The 15,296-nt window shown below is 36.3% G+C and overlaps 1 long non-coding RNA gene across 2 annotated transcripts in view; it reads right to left on the minus strand.

Moving 5' to 3' along the window:
* The window catches only part of LOC111559510, a 220,308-nt gene that overhangs the window by 177,166 nt on the left and 27,846 nt on the right, over positions 1–15,296 (minus strand). For both annotated transcript variants that reach the window (XR_006594264.1, XR_006594265.1), the window contains exon 2: positions 1,085–1,239. This is a non-coding gene — a long non-coding RNA (uncharacterized LOC111559510). The remainder of the gene's footprint in view (positions 1–1,084; positions 1,240–15,296) is intronic.

Here is a 15,296-nt window from a genome sequence, read left to right on the forward strand (position 1 = left end):
CAAGACTGAACCCTGTAGACCTGCATCCAGAGAGATATGAGGAATCAAATCCTTTCTTAGCACACAAAGTAGGACATCCAAAGCTCCCTGCAACATCGGATGAGACTGCCACTATTATGTGAGTATCATACTTTGATTTGAAAATGAATCAGTATTCAAAGTGATGATCTTTTAAAGTATTTCTAAATGGGAAGAACTCAGAACAATTTTGCTAGAGGCAAAAACATAATGTATAAGATATCATAACAATTAAAATATCACAATACTATTAGGGCTCCACAATTTGACATCAAAATATTTTACCATTGGCAATTACAAAGCAGCTTGGATTCTATAGCTTTCTATTGCAAAAAATATTGGGTCCTTTAAATTGAAGCTTAGTACAAACAAATAGAAGGAATGACCAAGGATGACAATATTATGTCTAATTACAAACTCATTATAACTAAGAGAATTCATAAGCCTTATAAAGAATTCTACTGCTTGATGCCATAAATTACAATATAAACTCAAATACTTATTACTTTACTTAGAAAAAGTTATTTCAGTCCTCTGCATCTCATTTTTCCCCATTTGTCTAATGCTGATTACTAACCCTCATATTACCTGGCTTAATTCGTAGGAGCTAATGACACAATGGTCCTATTTTCCAACATACAGACTAATGGGGATTTTTTCCCTCATTTCTGAAAGTCTTGCAAAGGTGTAAATATTAAATATATTCATCAAAGCATGTAAGAAATTATCTTTATTGGAAAGCATAAAACTACGTGAAATAAAGGTTAACAAAAACTAAGATTGTTAATCACAGTTAATCCTATTTTTGAAGTCAAATAATTGATGCATAGCTGATTAAAAATGTTTGATATCATTATGTGCAAACACTAATTTAAATGCAAAGTTTTTATATTTTATTAGAAAAAAAATCGAGATTTTTGAGTATTCAGAAGAGTATAAGGTGCTTAAGGTGTTCCACTTATTTATTCCTTAAGATTACAATGGTGTATGAAGGAATTTGATCAGCACATTCACATAATTGATTTCTTACTAGAAGGAAGAAACTAGAAATAAATAAAACCCCTACCTTCTCCGCAGAATTGAGTTGAAGAGGCAGCTCTCCAGGGTTGCTTATTTTCAGTCCTGACAGGAAGAGCTCATGGAATCCATTCCCTGCAGCTACTATCAGCAGTCTCCACAGCCATAATGGAAGTCTCTCACCTGTCCTTGCTTTCAGATGTCCTAAAAAGTCATAGATATGGTTTCTCATTATTTTAAAATACAAAAATAAAATGCACAGATTAGAAAGAAGGGAGTATGGCTCTTTGGTGACCAGAAACATACATTCATTTTTGCTTAAATCTTAATTTGAAACCACATATATCTTTTTGTTCTAAAGTAATTTCACACTTACAGAAATGTTGCAAGAATTATACAAAGCACTCATGTACCCTTCATCCCCAGTGCATTGTCAGCTTTTTGCCACATTTGCCTTATTCCTCTTATGCTCGATTTATATGTATGTGTATATATATGAAAAAAATTTCCAGAACCACTTGAGAGTGAATCAGACATTGTACTTATTACCCTCTTTAATACCTCAATGTGTATTTCTTCAGAAATGGACATTCTCTTTCATAGCTCCAACATGATGAACAATTTTAGGAAATTTAACACTGATGCTGTCAACTAACCTGGAGTCCATATTCAAATTTCAGTAATTATTCAGCCAGATGACCTCTTATTAGAAGTCTTAATGAATAAATTGGAGGGGTGTGTGGGTGCCCCAGTCAGTTGAGTGTCTAACTTCTGCTTAGGTCATGATCTCACAGTTCGTGAGTTCGAGCCCCACATGGGGTTCTGTTGCTGACAGCTCAGAGCCTGGAAGCTGCTTCCAGTTGGGTCTACCTCTCTCTCTGCCCCTCCCCTGTTCACACTCTGTCTCTCTCAAAAATAAATAAATATTTTAAAAATTTTTAAAAATAAACTTGACATTCTATCTTCTTTAAAGGCAGTAGACAATCAGAAGTTACAAAAAGTTATTTCATTTCTCAGAATGCATATAGGTATCAACATAGATATGTAACCGATTTGTTGAACAAATGTAATAAAATGTCATCTACTATCCACACAGGGGAAAAAAAAAACCTGAACTATAGTAAAACAACCTAGCAACCTGCTAGAAATGGGTAAGTAGGAGAGTATATAAATAACAGATGCATTAATATTTAATGAACTCTTTTACCATATTCTAATCACAGAAGAAAAATGGAAAGAAAGGTCCTTTTTTTTTTCCTCTTGCAGTCTCATTGAATGAGTTTAAACACATTTAGAGTCTATACATTTTGACCTCATAGATTCATAAAGTCAACTCACCTATTGCTATTTTTCAAAATTTAACAGCGTGAAAATCTGCCAGTAGCACAGCAAAGACTAAAGAACAAGTATTTTCTTAAAGTTTGAGTGCAGTACTCGGGGGAAAACAAGACTTCTTTCCCCTGAAGTTTTCTTAGGGTTTAACTTAAAACCTAGACTTCATAGCCTTCACAGTTTACAATGATATCAACCAATGTGGGAGAAACTAGATTAACAATTCAGTCAAGGGAACTGCTGGGAGCAATCTGAAAAACCACAATATTCTTTGCATGGCTGTACAGACTGCTCAGAAAAACTTGGAATATATCCCAAAAGATAAAAGTACTCATGTTAAGACTAATTCCTGGACAACTATACAAAATACAAACACCATAGGCACTTCTCTGAATAGAAGACTGGGAGAACAGGAAATTCCAGCAGCTTTCAGTAAAAGACAGTTAATATTTGACTTTGTAAATGCATAAATGCCATATTTGATAAATCCTCTCAATAAAGTTAGAGCATTCTAGTCAAATAAAAATAATACTAGAATAAAGTTTAACTTAAAGTATAATAGTATTGGGACACATGGGTGCCTCAGTTAGTTAAGCATCCAACTTCAGCTCAGGTCATGATCTCACACCTCAAGAGTTCGAGCCCTGTGCTGACAGCTCAGAGCCTGAAGCCTGCTTCAGATTCTGTCTCCCTTTCTCTCTTCCCCTCCCCACCCATGCTCTGTCTGTCTGTCTCTCTCTCAAAAATAAAATAAAACATTAAAATTTAAAAAAAGTAAATACATACATACATAAATAAAAATAAAGTATACTAGTATTGAGAAAAGCATAAGCCTGTGAGGGCCAAATGTGAGGGGAAATGTCAGTTCTCTTCTTTATCTGGATAAAATCTTTCATTTCTGGTGAAGCTTTCAGAATTTTAGCCACTAAAATACCAAATTTCTTCATACCTGCATTAGAATATCTTATATGTTTATAAAGAAAAATAACTGAGTCTATATCTACTGACTGCATCACCAATATATTCTATAATATGTATGTTATATAGTTTAATAAGCTTTATGTACAGTGAACTCCCAAATAGTTCTAAGAAAAATTAATTAAAGAATATATACATACCAGGTATTTATATCTGTTCAAGGAACTTTCACTATAACTGCTACTGTACTTTATTTATTTAAAAACTTTTCTACCACTTCAAAATGCAAAAGTTTATTTATTTTGAGAGACGGGGGGGGCGCATATATGGGGGAGGAGCAGAGAGAGAGGGAGAGAATTCCAAGGAGGCTCTGCACTATTAGCACAGAGCCCAATGTAGAGCTTGAGCTCATGAACCTCAAGATCATGACCTGAGCCAAAATCAAGAGTTGGGCGTTCAACCGACTAAGTGACCCAAGCCATCCCTAAAAGAGTAATTTTTAAAAATAGATGTCATGCCTTCCCTTAAAAATGAGATTATGTATGTTTTTCAGCCAGTTTTTTTTAAATTCAATTATAAAGTTCTTATCTATTTCTGACTCAATTTAAAGTTAGTTTTTTTTTTTTCTTTTTAGCGGTTACTTAGGTTTTCAGGGTTTTTGTTTTGTTTTGGTTTTGTTTTCATTTAGAGACCTCTTTTAAAAAAATTTTTTTTCTTCAACGTTTATTTATTTTTGGGACAGAGAGAGACAGAGCATGAACGGGGGAGGGGCAGAGAGAGAGGGAGACACAGAATCGGAAACAGGCTCCAGGCTCTGAGCCAGCAGCCCAGAGCCCGACGCGGGGCTCGAACAGAGTTCAGCGAACAGAGTTCAGCGAACAGAGTTCAGCGAACAGAGTTCAGCCCCGCGTCGGGCTCTGGGCTGCTGGCTCAGAGCCTGGAGCCTGTTTCCGATTCTGTGTCTCCCTCTCTCTCTGCCCCTCCCCCGTTCATGCTCTGTCTCTCTCTGTCCCAAAAATAAATAAACGTTGAAGAAGAAAAAAAAAAAAAAGAAATACTCAAACAACACTCATAATCATTTCAATCCCCTCTGTATGGATATGTAAAGAAGTCTTCTATTTATATTGTGTAATTATACATATTTTTTATTGGAAATATTTTTTAACAAAAGTGCATTTAGCCAAGTTACAGATAAAAATGACAATTTAAAGGGACTTGGCAGAAGAACAAAAAAAAAAAAAAAAACAGCAAAATATCCAAACCAGATCATGTATGCATCATGTTCACATAAAAAAATGTGGAAGAAGGAATTTAAACGCAGTACATAAATGTTAAGGCTTACTTCATTCTTAGTTTTATTTTTAAGGATAATTAAGCCAGGTTTCAATTTAAAAATTATTTTAAAAAAATATTGTTTATTAAAAAACTAAAAAGTAAATAAAATAAAACAGTCTGCTGATGCTGTTACCAACTCTGGATTAAAATATTCATAGAGCCATCCTACCTCCCAGCAGCCTAACCTACACCCTCCCTGCGTAACTCATCCAGCCAATCCATATTTTTAAATTGTAATATTTAATCCTCAAGTTAAAAGTTTTAAAAAGAATGGTCACTTAGGGAAAAAAAAAAAAAACAAATTCAAAGCTCCTTATAATGTGAAATGGTATAAGGTATGTGAGAGCATAGTAACAGCTCTTAGGCCCAGATGAAGTTTTTTTGTTTTTTATCCAGAGTAGAAAACCACTAAAGATTCCAAGAAGAGTCAGAGACACCCGTGATTTTCAGTGCTGTTTAAAAGCTTTACTGCATCCCCCATGAAGGGAGCAGCTGCCTTTAACATTTATTTGGTGTCTATTTACTGGGAGCAGAAATTAAAGACCTTAACAAGCAGAATGGACTAAAAGTGCTACATTCTCTTAATTTCTCCTCAGATTTCAAATCCCTAGTTCTTCCTTCAGCTTTTCAAACTTGTATCAATAAGAACCATCTGAGGTAGAAGTTGACTTCACCATCAACTAGAGTGGCTTAGGAGCAAACACCCTAAATAAAAACAAGATGAGTTTTCTGTTTCCAAAGCTACTTAAGCTTCTCTAACCAATTCTTTTCTCAAAAAAGGACCTGCAATTTAAAGTAAACTCATGTTGATTACTGTTTGTTTTCTGACTCATAAAATAAATTCCTAATCTAGATCATCACACCTCTGCTGTGCACTTTTCTGAAGATTGAGAGTTTTTATAATTTGTTTTTAAAGGTATAAACTGCATAAATGTGGGTAACTTTGTCATGGGGCCTTTTATGGAGGAAAACCCCAATGATGAAGGTGCTACTGCATTTAGACTCCATAACAGGCATAAGTGTGTATGAATTCCATCAGAGTGTTTATCAGAATTATGTGCTAGAATCTGACAACTTGATTTTGATTCCAACTCTAATTTGAGAAAGATCACAGAAGAGCAAGTAACTTAACCTTTCCCCATTTCTTTTACCTCATTAATATGTAATACTTAGGTCACAATGTTGTAAAGACGAAATTTAGTATAATGTATGCAACTTTCTTGACATATAATAGTATTCAACCATGGTTTTAACTTCAGGTACCAGGATTCTCTGAATAACAGCATCTTTAACATGTACACCACGTTGCTAAAGGTGAAGAGGTGCACACATGGTTCAGTGAGTATAATCGGGACCACATCAGTATTGGTCTCTTGGCTTTTTTCTCATGTTTGTAAATTCATGGTGACAAGATGGCTTCCTTAGTTTTCATGGTTACATTAGGGTTCTCTAGCCAACCCCACCTCCCCACTCCCAGGTTTCATTAACTGGAAATATGTCACATGCTTAGCTTTGAGAAAAGCTAGAGAAATAAGTATTTAGCTTTTGCAGCTTCTATAGTGAAAGTGCCCAAGAGAGAGAGGGGTGGGAACGGGTGTTGGAAATAGTAACCAACAGTATCTACCATATTTCCTTTGAAGAATTTTAAACAGTATGTTAGTAACGTTATTAAATCCCCCTATAACAAAATATTCTGTTTTTACTCTACATAGTGTCCATTTATTTTTGTCCTGAGGTTGCTTATTTTATCAGCTCTCAAAAGCCTCCCTCACACTGATCTCAGTAGCAAGTGATTGCATGTGTTTTTTCACAAAAGCTGATAAATCTGCCTTCTGTAAAACCTGGCACAGCCATCAAAACAACATCAAAACAGCATGTCCCAGGATCACCCTAAGAAAGAAAAAAAAAAAATATATATATATATATATGCAATTATTTTATTTAAAGCAATTTCTTAAAATTTTAATTTTTAATAACTTAATTATTAAATTAATTAAAATGAAGTAATTTACATACAGTGTTTCCTTTAAATAACTACGCTGTAATTAGTTGAATGTGGTAAGATGTGCTGCCTGAGGCTGCAAAACCTGATTCTATGCCTTGCATGTTACTTCTGCTAGCCCACACATGCTTAATCTTTATTCCCATCTTCTGGAGGATTTGCTTTTATATTCAAATAGGCAACACTAGGCCAATAAATACAGCTTCTTTCCTAAAGGGATCCTAAAGGGATCTAGAACCACAGGCCCTTTTCAGTATCTCAAATGAAAACATACAGGTCAAATCCCATAACCACAGTGTACCTTAGCCTGGGCCATGGAAATTAACACCTCAGAGTGCATTTCAGAAATAACATGAAAGCCACCTGCCCAGAAAAACAAGCCCTTCTTACAAACAGAGAGGCCTGTATTTCCACTATTAGGGTTCCATTTTCATGATATAAGACTGAACCATGTCAAAAGGCAAGTACCACTGAAAATAGTGATCTTGTAAAATAATATTAATCAATTCCACTTTAGTGTGAATAAGTTTAGAGTGCTTTTTTACTATGACAGATCACGAGTGGAGTACAGGATCAAATAGCCAATACATGGATAACACAAATGTCATGTCTGAACATCACCCCACACAGCCCTGCTGCCCAAAATGTAGACACGAGCAAACCACAATTTGAAGGTGATACTGCCTAGGGGGAGAAAAGACCAAGCCGTGAATACAGAAAGAATGATAATTTGGCAGCCAAGGCACAGCAGCCAAGGGGATATGGCAACTACAGTGTGCAAGCAGCTCACATTCAGGTATCTGACTTTTATTTACTGGCCATCCCTTAAGACATACTGAACAGTCATGGAAAATCCAGTGATAGCAGTGGTGAAACTTCAGGCAGAAAGGCTGACAACTAGCATTAGAAAAGTCTATCAGCAGAAAGTAGGACCCCACCCATCTAGCCAGGACTCAAGAGTAGGTGCTAGTCTCTGAGTCCAGGCCTATGAAAAGTAGCACCAATATTCAAACATAGAGTTATTGGGCTTTGAAAGCTTACTATGACAGGAAACAGACTTAAGACAGTGCATTTCAACCTTCTTGACTCTTGGTTTACAAAGAAAATGGGTGCAACTGCTTATGGACTTGGCCTTGGGCATTCAGCACGCCTGTAACAAACTAGATGGGAAGCTCCAACAGAGAAAAAATACCAAAGGCAGGTTCTTTCAATGGGGCCCAAGGTCAGAGCCACAGGGAAGGAAGGAAGTTGGACTTAAAGCTCAGACTCAGAAGGTTGGGGGGGGGGGGGTACCTAGAGTTGTGGCTGAGATCTAAATGGAAGGCAGATGACTCGTGTTACACAAAGAAAAGGCCCAATACCTACAGTATATCCTTTTTAAAAATATATAATTATATTGTTCAAGTATTTGTTCCTGAAACAAATATTTATTGAACCTGCACCATATGACAAGCCTAGGATTCAGCACTACAGATACACCCACAAACAAACAAACAAAAAAAATAGACATGATCTGGGGGCACGTGGGTGGCTCAGTCAGTTGAGCATCCAGCTTTAGCTCAGGTCATAATCTCATGTTCATGAGTTTGCACCCCATATCAGGCTCGTTGCAGTCAGCACAGAGCCCCCTTTGAGCCCTCTGTTCCTCTTCTTTCTCTACCCTCCCCCACTTGTGCGCATTCTCTCTCTCTCTCTCTTTCTCTCAAAAATAAATTTTAAAACATTTAAGAAAAAAATAGACATGGTCTGCTCTTTAACCTATGAGCTTAAGTCTACAGAGGATGCCTGACATTAAGTAACAATTCCAAATCTTTTCTTATCTATTGCAGTAAGTACTATAAGGGAAAAGAACAGAGTTGTAAGAGAGAATGACAGGGCCAGATGGCCAACTAGATAGGAAACCAAAAATGACCTTTCTACTGGCACAAAAACACTCAGATCAATGGAACAGAATACAGAACCCAGAAATGGACCCATAAACATATGGCCAACTAATCTTTGACAAAGCAGGAAAGAATATCCGATGGAATAAAGACTGTCTCTTCAACAAGTGGTGCTGGGAAAACTGTACAGCAACATGCAGAAAAATGAACCCCGACCACTTCCTTACACCATACACAAAAATAAACTCAAAATGGATTAAAAACCTAAATGTAAGACAGGAAGCCATCAAAATCTTGAGAAGAAAGGTCAAATCTTTGACCTTGGCCATGGCAACTTCTTACTCAACACATCTCCAGATGCAAGGGACACAAAAGCAAAATGAACTATCGGGACCTCATCAAAATAAAAAGCTTCTGCACAGCAAAGGAAACAATCAGCAAAACTAAACGGCAATGAATGGAATGGGAGAAGATATTTGCAAATGACATATCAGATAAAGGGTTAGTATCCAAAATCTATAAAGAACTTATCAAACTCAACACCCAAAAAACAAATAATCCAGTGAAGAAATGGGCAAAAGACATGAATAGACACTTCTCCAAAGAAGACATCCAGATGGCCAACCAACACATTAAAAATGTTCTACACCACTCATTATCCAGGAAATACAAATCAAAACCACCATGAGATACCACCCTACACCTGTCAGAATGGCTAACAGTAACAACTCAGGCAACAACAGATGTTGGTGAGGATGCAGAGAAAGAGGATCTCTTTTGCACTGCTGGTGGGAATGCAAACTGGTGCAGCCACTCTGGAAAACAGTATGGAGGTTCCTTAAAAAATTAAAAATAGAACTACCCTCTCAGGTATTGATCCAAGAAATACAGGTATGCTGTTTTGAAGGGACACATGCACCCCAATGTTTATAACACTATCAACAATAGCCCAAGTATGGAAAGAGCCCAAATGTCCATCGATGGATGAATGGATAAAGATGTGGTGTGTGTGTGTATATACATACACAAATATATACACATATATGTGTGTGTGTGTGTGCGTGTGTGTGTGTATTACTAGGCAGTTAAAAAGAATGACATCTTGCCATCTGCAATTATGTGGAATGAACTAGAGGGTATTATCCTAAGAAAAATTAATCAGTCAGAGAAAGACAAATATCATATGACTGCACTCATATGGGGACTTCAAGATACAAAACAGATGAACATAAGGGAAGGAAAGCAAAAATAATATAAAAACAGGGAGGGGGACAAAACATAAGAGACACTTAAATATGGAGAACAAACAGAGGGTTACTTGAGGGGTTGTGGGAGGGGGGAAGGCACATTAAGGAATCTGTTCCTGAAATCATTGTTGCACCATATGCTAACTAACTTGGATGTAAATTGAAAAAACAAAAATGACCTTTCTAAGGAAGGTATCCCAACAACATGTTACAGAAAAACACAAGCAAGTCTTTTTATAATATAATACAAATTTAAACTCTAATATTATATAATATATATGTAGTACTACATGATAATATAAAAACATACATTACTATAGAGGGATGACTAATGGCAAGAAACTAAAATCAACTTTTCTTTTTAACTGGTTTTACTATGAAATATAACACACTAGTGCTAAATTTGTAATGAACTTTCTTCCCATGTGATAGAAATTAACCTTTCACAAAAACAACAAAGACCCAGAAGATATAAGAAGAGAAGGTCTCAAATATTACTTACATATCGTATATGTATTTCTAAGAAAGCAATATTTAATCTTGGTTACTACTAATGCAATCCAAATATAATAGCTGAAATCTGGGCAAACAAAATCAAATAGGCACCTATGTTCAAGATCAGAGACTTAAAAGATGACAGAAGAATGTCAAGCATTAGTGGATGCAACCAGCTCTGGGAAAAATCAAACTAATTTCAAGTATTTAGAGAATAAGCAAACTTATTGGGGTATAATGCATAATCACATTTGAAATGTCAATTCCTAAATGAGGGTGAAGTTGAAAATTCTGAACTGTGAAATGACCCAATTGGAAGTTCACATGCCCCCAAATTTTGCTTTTGTTTACAAAAGTTTGTAAGCATATGGAAGAGAAAACTAAGGGGTTTCTGGGGTGTAGGCTATACGGTGTAACCTATTTGTGAAAATTTCAGTAAGTGTATACTCGTGACTTGTACAAACTTTTCTGTTTGTATATCATATGCAAATTAAGTTTGTTTGTTTGTTTTCATCTTGTGAGAGAAACAAATCAAGTCCAGAAAAATATACAGACCTTTTATAAGGGACACTAGAACAAAATCTTAAAAAAATAGTTTAGAGCAGCTTTTACACTGGTAATTAGTAGCTAAGTCATCTCCATGTGTGTTACTTATTTTAAATAATAGGGCAACAAACATTCAAGAGGTGCACAAAAGCTAATAACATCAGAGATCTTTGTATTCACTTAAAACAAAATTTGACCTTAACTGTACATTTTAAAAATCAATGTCATCCTTTAATCTGTATTCTAATCATAGCTTTATCTTCACATATGGTTTTCATTTACACACACCTGGAAAGTTTTATTTTGCTCTTTCACAATTTCAATCACTGGTGCCTGAGGCAAGCGCTCATAAAACTATAAACATTGCACTGCCTCTTTCAGCTATCAAGTAAAAAATAAAAGAAATAGGATGCTTACTCTATAAGAACAATGGAGGAAAATCTGAAGTTACACTTATTCAATATTCATGAAACAACCTAAATTAAAAAGTATTTCTCTTTTTTATTATTCAATTTGCTGTTCTTTACTGTTTGTATTTTACAATTATTTTGAGACATGAAACAAGGTCTACCAAGTGTTCCTCCTAATTCTTTTGGATACTTCCCATTTATTAATGCATTTTTTAGATCTTAACCCCCTTGAAATTTTGGATCTTCAAATCACAGGTAATTATATAAGAATAAGACTCTCCTCCGTTCTGTGCTCCACCACCATTTGATACCATGGATTTTCCTTAGATAAGATTGATGGTGATCACTCCCTCTGACTGTATAAAGTCAATGAAGCTCTTGATAAGAACTGGGGTCAAATTTACCTCCTAAGTGATACGTCATAAGTCCTAGAGAATTATCAAACAATATCTTAGGACATAAATTATACAGATTCACAATAGGCATTTATTTGTGAACAAAAAAATAAAAGAGCTGAGTTTGTGTACTATGGAAAATTATAGTTTTCAATACCCATTATTTTCTTCATGAATGGAGCCTTAATTTCTTCACTGGAGAAAAAAAAAATCCCTAAGCATTTGCTAATGTTGTGGTTTATCCCAAAAGTTGCCTCAGTTCAGATCATACAATCCTTCATTCACTTTGTGAAACCAGTTACTCATGGTCACTCAATTTCTTTCTCTTTGGATCCTAACAAAGGCATTCACTAGGTCCACTTTTCTCAAAGGTTCAAATACTCCATGAACCACTACATCATTGTGAAAGTATGTCCTGGTCATATGAACAAACTCAGCAACATGACCAAAGACCCATAAGGAGCGAGTGGGGAGACCTGAATTTTAATCTGATCACTACAACTAACTAGATAAGAAAAACTCAGCCAATTGTTCCATCTCAGATCTCTACTCCAGATATATATATATTTTTAAATAAAAGAACAATTGCCTAATGCAGCTGTTCCTAAGATGTGTTCCAAAGCACCAAGTTGCTTCACAAAAAGGGCAATTCTGAGTTTGATAATCCTACACAATCATCTTGGAGATTCACGAGGAACATTAACATAGTAAAGGTTCTGAGAATTCTTGCAGTTCTGCTTAACTTTGTGCAACCCACACATAATGTATAACATTTTTTTGTAACCTAACACCCCTAAACATCTGTAGAGACTGCATTGAAAAATGCTGCACTGGTGATTTCAAACTATGTTCTGCAAAATCATCTTAGGGTTTGTCAGGAACCACAGTGAGGGAAAGCAAGGAAGCAAAAAGAAAGCAGTCAGCAGGTAGGACATTGGTCTCCCCACCCCCCACTTCGATCATTTTTACTTTGGGGCCTCAACATACAATATCACTTTGAAGAAAGGAATCCATGGCTTAAAAACAACAACAAGAAAAAACCTTTTGTTTCTAAAAATCTCTGATTTAGAAATGATTTATTCCTAATCTGAATTGACATATTAAGCTTATTATGGGAATACCCAGAGAGGGGTCACAGTATTTCCAAGATAGGTTCTTATGGTAGGTTGAATTACTGTTCATGTCATTCCCTCCCTACCCTTGCTATGTCTTCCTGGAGACAGAATACACTTCTCTGCCCCACTGACTGGGGCTGGGCCATCTGACCTGCTTTGGTAAAGGGGATGTGAGGGTCTAATGTACTTGTGTGGTTTACTTGTATCCCCCTTGACTTCTCTTCACCACAAGGATAGCATGCCCTAGAAAATGGCTGTTAACCAGCCAACGCCCAGGAATTAGTAGACATGCAAAGCTCAGTTGATACCAACAAAGCTATGGCCAACTGACAGTTCCCATGTAACATGAGAAAGAAATTAATGTTTATTGTTGTAAACCTCTGAAATGGAGAGATTATTGACACCAAAAAAGATAAAAAGTTCTAAAGCAAATATATACTGATCAAATTCCAAAGCAAATGTCTTCAATATTACCCTTGAATAACATTAGACTAGACAATTAGTTTTAAGATAAGAATTGGTGAATTCGCTAATAGTTTCCCAATTACTTTGTATAACTTTAGGAAGGTACAGAGCACCTGAGTGGCTCAGTCAGTTGAGTGTCCAACTCTTGATTTCAGCTCAGGTCATGATCCCAGAGTCCCAGGATCAAGCCCTGCATCAGGCTCTGTGCTGAGTGTGGAGCCTGCTTAAGATTCTTTCTCTCTCCCTCTGCCCCTCTCCCCTGCTCGTTCTCTGTTAAAAAAAAAAAAAAAAAAAAAAAGTACAACAATGTTCTATTGCCTCTCTATACCCAAATCCCATTCTTTACCCTCCATGATTTATAGGACAATCAATAGTTAACAACAATGCCAATAAAACTGTGTATATAGTTTTCCACAAGGGGAATCAAAGGATTTTCCCTTTGTTCATAAAGCCAAATACTGCTTTGGGGTTGGTATTTAATAAAAAAAATTTGTATATGCATTAACCATGCCTGTAATTGTTTTCAGAAAGCTTAATCAGGTCAAAATTAAAAGTCAGCTATGTTTAATAAGCTATAAATCAAACAAGAGCCTTCCCAACCAACACATGAAACGCAGTCCAGAAAGAAAAAAAGAAAAAAGCTAAATTTACTTCTATCCTAAAAATTAAAACCACATCTACTAAAAACAGGTACACAGGGAATTAATAAGTTTTCACTTGACTCAAGTTATTTAAATTTATAGAACAGCTATATGAAAACAGTATCCCATAGTATATGGAATGACCATGGAATTACTCTACTTAATAGAAAATACAGTTGGAAAAATACTTACCTCAGAGAAAAATTCTACTAGTTAGGTATCAACCCATGGTTATGTATAAGGAAGTGAATAGTGAAAGACTTCTGGAAGTAATGTATCCTTACTGAGTTAAATATGTGCACAGAAGGGCCATACAATCAAAAGGAGAATTGCAGAAGAGTAGTAAGAGACAAAACAGCAGCAAGATTCAAAATTCCTAAGAAATGAATGCTAATAATATATGTGAAGCTTAGAGTTCATGATTCTTTTGAAAAGGAATGAGAAAGGGATTTGTGATCTACAGAGGAAGAGGAAATTCTCTAACTTAAATAATGAAAAATAATACTATTATTTATTAAACACCGACAATCTGACAATAAAGAGTTGAATGATGCCTGCAGAGCTGCAGGGCCCAAGGGAAGGTCTGGATCCCAGGGAACTGAAGCTTTTTGCCTTTACATGACAAACTCATCTACGTAAAGCATCAAGTAATCCACAAGGAAAGGGGGATACACATCACAGCATCCTAGGAAGGCACAGACCTAACTTCTCCAAGAGCCAAGACACCCTGGGGAAGATCCCCGTTTCTGCGGTTCCCTCTCCCCAGCTTTGCTGCCAGGCTGCCAGTGTGGACTCCTTTTCCAGGCATCTTTGATTCACACTGAGCCCTGACACCACTGAGAGACCAAAGGGAGCCTGCTGTCCGGCTATCCCTGGACTATAACATATTTAAAATATGGGGCATACAGGTGGGGTGCCCCAACTGACAGAGTCCTCAACCAGACTTCAGTCAGGCTACTCCAAATCCTCCTTCCAACTACACCTCAACTTTCAGGTTTCTACATTCATCTCTGCATTATCCACTGTTAGCAAGAATCCTGCTAAATCAGTTTAGCCAGAAATCCCCCCCTACAACTTGATATCTGATCGAGGTCCTCATCCGCCACTGTTCCCCAAATGATATCTGATCACATTGGCCCACCTTCAGCAAGAATCATGGTAAATTGATTTACCCAGAATCCTCCCTTATCTTTGATGTTTCCTCAGTGATTTCCCATCCACTGACCTCACCCTGCTCTTTGGCTGTAAATTCCCACCTGTCTTGTATTTGGAATTGAGCCTTGTTCTGTACGGAGATCTCTTTTTCCCCAACACAACCATCCTGAATAAAATTTGCTTTTATCACTTAAAAAAAAAGAGTTGAATGAAATAATGTTAAGTAGGGAACAGCACTCTGGCACAGTACATAACATGCCCATTTTACAGATGAACAGATGAAAACTCCAAGAGTTTAAGTAACATGTTCTCATAACTATTA

Source organism: Felis catus, chromosome A2 (genome assembly GCF_018350175.1).
Source record: "Felis catus isolate Fca126 chromosome A2, F.catus_Fca126_mat1.0, whole genome shotgun sequence".
Classification (NCBI taxonomy): Eukaryota; Metazoa; Chordata; class Mammalia; order Carnivora; family Felidae; genus Felis; species Felis catus.